This window comes from Cebus imitator, unplaced genomic scaffold, assembly GCF_001604975.1.
Source record: "Cebus imitator isolate Cc_AM_T3 unplaced genomic scaffold, Cebus_imitator-1.0 Scaffold71, whole genome shotgun sequence".
Classification (NCBI taxonomy): Eukaryota; Metazoa; Chordata; class Mammalia; order Primates; family Cebidae; genus Cebus; species Cebus imitator.
In genome coordinates, this window is record NW_016107386.1 from 5938220 (window position 1) to 5944374 (window position 6155).

The following is a 6155-nucleotide window of genomic DNA, read 5'->3' on the forward strand; positions in this document are numbered from 1 at the left end:
ATGACACATTTGAAAGTCTACAGTGACGACCTTGTCAAAAGAAATCTTCTACACGAAGATATCAGAAGTAATAGTGTCATAGTTATTACACTTTATTTTTGGCTTTGGACACTAATTGTGAAGTTTCTATTTCAGCTGAAAGCTTGTCTCCCTCCCCCAGGAAGGTTAGAGAAAGTCACCTTTGGCTTGAATTGCCTAATAATAACAGCAGCAGGGTATATTTCTAAGAGGTTTATGGCCTAAACAAAGTGCTCTCACATAGCCTACATCAACTAGGGCAGAAGCTATAGCAATCAATGATATAGTGTAGGACCAAAAAAAACATAGGCTAAGAAGGATGATGGAATTTGAAATTCTAATCATCAAAACATAACTTCCACACAGGTTAGAGGGGGCTAGAAGGTAAGCAGAGTGTCTAACATTTGCCTGGCCTACAGAACACACACAAAGAAGCAAGATTTAGGATCTCAGATCAGGTTCGGAGTCTGACAGGAAGCAAGAAGGGTATAGAAAGACTGGTAGGTAGCTAAGGTTTAAATAGGTCAGTTAGCTTCAGAATCTGACCGGGAAAGGCAGAAGAAATAAGGACTGATGAGGCAGGAATAAGCAGCTTTGTCTAGGAAGGATGGCTGGTGGGGACAGGAAGACAGAGGTGAGTAACTGGGATCAGATAGCTGGACCAAGGAACCAGAGAGCACACCAGGAACTACTAGATTTGAGATTCAGACGTGATGAAGATGGGTTCTGGCTCTCAAAACTGTGGGAGTTTAGGCACAGCTGGAAATCAGACCCTGACGGAACACCAAGAGGTGAATTGAGATTCATTGAGCTGCAGATAAACTGGGTAAACGAGCCAAGCAGGGAGGGGGATGATTTAAGTCAAATGTAAGCCTACTTAGGTAGTCCCTGCTACTTTACTCCCCATTCAGATCTAGAACAGGCAATAAGCTCTGGACAGGACATACTCCCTGTGAAAGTTAACAGGCATACATCATAGAACAGTGGTGTAGAATGTAAGGAATTCTTCTCAAAAGCTGCTGTTCTTGGGTAAGCGTCAGCTTCCTCACACGTACGATGGATGCAACAATAGCTGCTGTTACCTAACTCTTATACTGGCCAGGAAAAGCGCAAGTTAGCGCATCAAGAAATACTCTATGAACTATACAGGGCCACATAAATACAAATTGACTTTTTATGCTTTGTGGATTAGGGCCCTAAACCCCAGAGTTCTTTTTCCAGGATGAAATGGGGCAGTTAGTTCACTTTCTGAGATAAGTATCAGTGCTTCCTGGAATTAGCATGGAGAGTTAAGAGTTAACAGGATGTGTTCTTAGGACCAGCTCTCCTCAGGAATGGCAACTCAAGCATCTTCCAAATTTAGTCTCACAAAGGAGAGTTAGATTACTATAGTGAGTAATAATGAGTCACGAGGAGCAGTTTCATGTCCTTGCTAATGAACAGTGCGAGGAAGAGAACAGGGGCTGAGAAAAGAAAGGGACATAGAAATTGCAGAAACTCCAAAATACTGTAAAATCCTTCCAAGTAAAATAGCTAACACAAATATTTCAAAATGCCACATAAGACAGCACATTTCACAGGTCGCTGTGATTAAAATAGAAAATTTAAAATGCAATTTGATTCTCTAAATATCGCCAGGACAGACTGATTAGAATAAGATCATGGGAGTGGGATAGGAAAGGCAGCTGAAATGCAGCATTTACTCTTTTATTGTGCTTCTCAAGTCTTGGCCTTATCAGTAACATTTTCAGTGAGTAGCTGAAACATTGATGACTTGAATTTCCTCCCTGTCAGGACATATCTCTGGTACTGTATACATTACACTGCAAAGTGTTCATTGCAGACAAATGAGTTAAAGCCTCAGGCATTATTTCACAGTAACTTCTTGCCAAGAATAAGATTATGTTGAAGAGTAAAAGTCATTTTGTGTTTTCCCTTTATGAAAATCTATGCAAGGACTTTTCAGATTAAAAGAGATTTACAGAGGTCATGTAAGTAATGCCCCTCTCCCACCCTCAGGGAAAGCTATACTGAAAACTAAGGTATAATTATTGCCTTTCTTAAATATTTTAGAAAGAAAGCTACTTCCCAATCTCTTCTTCTCCTTCTCCTTCTTCCTTTTTAGTAGATATGGGATCTCACTAAGTTGTCCAGGCCCATCTCAAACTCCTGAGCTCTAGCAATTCTCCTACCTTGGCCTAGGATTACAGGCCTGAGCCACCTTGCCCAGCCTCTAATCTCTTCTAATTTGGGAGTATCTTCTAATTTCTTCTTTTTTTAAATAGAAATAGAGATGGGGTTTCACCATGTTGGCCAGGCAGGTCTCGAACTCCTGACCTCAAGTGATCCACCCGCCTCAGCCTCCCAAAGTGCTGGGCGTGAGCCACCTCGCCCGGCCTCTTTTTTTTTTTTTTTGAGACGGAGTCTCACTCTGTTGCTCAGGCTGGAGTGCACTGGTGCAATCTTGGCTCACTGTAACCTCTACCTCCCAGGTTCAAGCAATTCTCCTGCCTCAGTCTCCCGAGTAGCTGGGATTACAGGTGCATGCCACCACCCCAGCTAATTTTCACAATTTTAGTACAGACAGGGTTTCGCCATATTGGCCAGGCTGGTCTGGAATTCCTGACCTCGTGATCCATCTGCCCCACCTCCCAAAGTGCTGGGATTACAGGCATGAGCCACCGCGCCCGGCCTGAGTATCTTCTAATTTCTAACTACCTACCAATTGCTATATTTCACGGTTTGAGAATCTGATTTTCCTAACATTTAAGTATTAAGGAGTACAAGTCAAGATCTGCCTGTAAGAGTTTTACATTTTACTGTAGTGCTGCCGGAAGCTGGTCCACACTGTCGTACGCCCAGCTGGGCAACGTTTGCGCTGCCAGACGTGGAGCAGTCTTGGCTAGCGATTGTGGTCGTAAAGTCGAATGGTTGTAAGTTGCATAGGTCGTAAGTCGATCAATACCTGTATGTTGTTTGCAAGGCTGTGTTTAATGCTATTGAAAATGTCTGTTGTTTTTTGTTTTTCGTTTTTTTGCTTCTCCCACCCCCCGAAAATGTCTGTTTTATGACATAGCTAACAAGACACACTTGCCCATTAGTGAAGCAATTGAGTTCTACAGTTACGGCTAGTGCTCGACTTACGACCACGGTCAGGACCGCGGACCGGTCATAACACGATTTGGTTGTAAGTTGAGTAGGCTATATGTACAGTTGAAATGGTGCACGTGGAGATGGTACAGGTATTGATCGACTTACGACCTATGCAACTTACGACCATTCGACTTTACGACCACAATCGCTAGCCAAGACTGCTCCGCGTCTGGCAGCGCAAATGTTGCCCAGCTGGGCGTACAACAGTGCGGACCAGCTTCCGGCAGCACTACCATCTCCACGTGTACCATTTCAACTGTACATATAGCCTACTCAACTTATGACCAAATTATGTTACGACCAGTCCACTGTCCTGACCGTGGTCGTAAGGCAAGCACTAGCTGTACTTGCAAAATTCTTGAGATTTTGAAATTCAGGGGAGAGAGAGAATAGGGGAATTGCACAATTAAATTTATTGAGTTTTAGGGCAATATTCTGGTTAGAAAAAAAAAAAACCTAACAATCTCTTTTAAGTCTATAAAGATAAGTTTAAGGGAAAAGATTGATAGTCCACGAATATGGGTTTAATCACCACAAACTATATCAAAACACAACTGGAAATTGTTGTTTATCATACAAGGAATTTTAAGAAGAGCAGCCATTTGTAGAAATATATCCTAATCAATTAATTTTAAATGCCAGCAAAGATTTAGCTACAGGAATATTCATTTTAGCATTAGTTTGTTTATATTAGCAAAAGTTTGGAAACAACCAGAATACTCAACTAGAATTGGTTAGCTGTTGTTCCATCAATATAATTCATAGTTAACATATGGACATTAAAAATGATATTTTAGAAAATTATATGGAAAAAGGTCTCCAACAAACCATAAAAAACATATCTCAAAACAAAATATGCACCATGACCAGTTTTTGCAAATTTTAAGAAACGAAAAATAAAATACATACATACATTTTTTAGAACAGGGTCTTGCTTTGTCACCCAGGCTAGAATGCAGTGGGGTGATATGCAGATATACTGATACACATACACATATATACATATGCACAGAAAAACAAAACCCTGGACATTTATACAGCAAAATGTTAACATTTGGTGATTATCTCTGAGATTTTTGTTTGTTTCCAATTTAACTAAATTTTCTAAATGTTTCATATATGTCACATTTATATGAAAACAGTAAATATTTCATGCATATATAAATATTTTTTGCCCACCTGCAACTATCTTGATTGAGTTATATATATACACACATATATTTTTAAAGATCATTGGGTAGTCAGGTTGGGCCCAATGGCTCATGCCTGTAATCCCAGCACTTTTGCCAAAGTGGGAGGACCACTCAAGGCCAGGTATTCAAGACCAGGCTGGACAATATGGTGAGACCCCTATCTTTATTTCTAAAAAAGGGGAAACAAAAAGAATAAGGCCAGGTGCCATGATTCACGCCTGTAATCCCAGCACTTTGGGAGGTCATGGCGGGTGGATCACCTGAGGTCAGGAGTTCAAGACCAGCTTGGCCAACATGGCAAAACCTCATCTCTACTAAAAACATAATAATCAGCCGGATGTGGTGGCAGGCACTTGTAAACCTAGCTACTCAGGGGCTGAGGCAGGAGAACCCAGGAGACGGAGGTTACAGTGAGCCAAGATTGTACCACTGTACACCAGCCTGGGCGACAAGAGCGAGACTCTATCTCCAATAAATAAATAAAATAAAACAAAACAAAATCAAATAAAAATCAGCCAGGTGCAGTGGCTCACCCCTGTAATCCCCGAACTTTGGGAAGCCAAGGTGGGTGGATCACGAGGTCAGGAGTTCGAGACCAGCCTGGCCAACATAGCGAAACCCTGTCTCTACTAAAAATACAAAAATTAGCTGGGCATGGTGGTGCACGCCTGTAGTCCCAGCTACTCGGGAGGTTAGGCAGGAGAATCGCTTGAACATGGGAGGCAGAGGTTGGAGTGAGTGGAGATTGTGCCACTGCATTCCAGCCTGGGCGACAGAGCAAGGCTTCGTTTCAAAAAAAAAAAAAAAAAAATCACCTGGTAGTAATCATATGGAACTAACCAATCTTTAGAATAAATATATTCAAAGAATAACATTAATTGAAATAAATTTATGGTTAGTGAGGCCATAAAAAGAAAGAAACATATGCAGAATGTCTCAAATGTGTTTGAAGTTGCTAACTGCAGAAGCTAAAGCAACTCCTCCTAGATGAGAGGCTAAAGCAACTCCATTTTAGGCCAGGTGCACTGGCACATGCCTGTGGTCCCATCTACTTAGGAAGCTGAGGTGGAGGCTTGCTTGAGTCTGGGAGGTCAAGGCTGCAGTGAGCCATGATCACCCCACTGCACTTAGCATGGGAGTCAGAGTGAGACCATGTCCCAAATAAATAAATAAATAAATAAAGCAACTCCATCTTAGAAACTAAGCCACCATTTTGGCTTACCTAATTAACTGCAGTTCCAGAAAGACGTTGAAAATTCCCAGTTTATCTCTTGTTACTCATGTAACAGCAGGTATTTACTATACATACTACCATTAGGTCAAACCACCTTGATGTTATCCACTGCAATTGTCCTACAGGTAATATCCGAACCACTCCTTTTCCTGTGGTATATAAGCCCTGGGTCTAGGGAATAATGGCATGGGGATCCACCATCTTGTCTTCTGTTCATTGAATTCAATGCCTTCTGTTCTTAAGTCCCTATTAAAAGTTTCTTTCTAATCTTAAGCATCTCAACTTCCTCAGACTTTGGGGTATGTTTGCACAGACCTGCCCAGAGCAAAATACTGTCATAGATGCAGTGATCCACTTTCACAAAACCCCATGGACAATGCAGAGGAAGAGAACAGGGACTGAGAAAAGAAAGGGATAGAAATGGCATCACCAGGCCGGGCGCGGTGGCTCATCCCTGTAATCCTAGCACTTTGGGAGGCCGAGGTGGGTGGATCACCTGAGGTCAAGAGTTCAAGACCAGCCTGGCCATCATGGTGAAACCCCATCTTTAAAAAAAA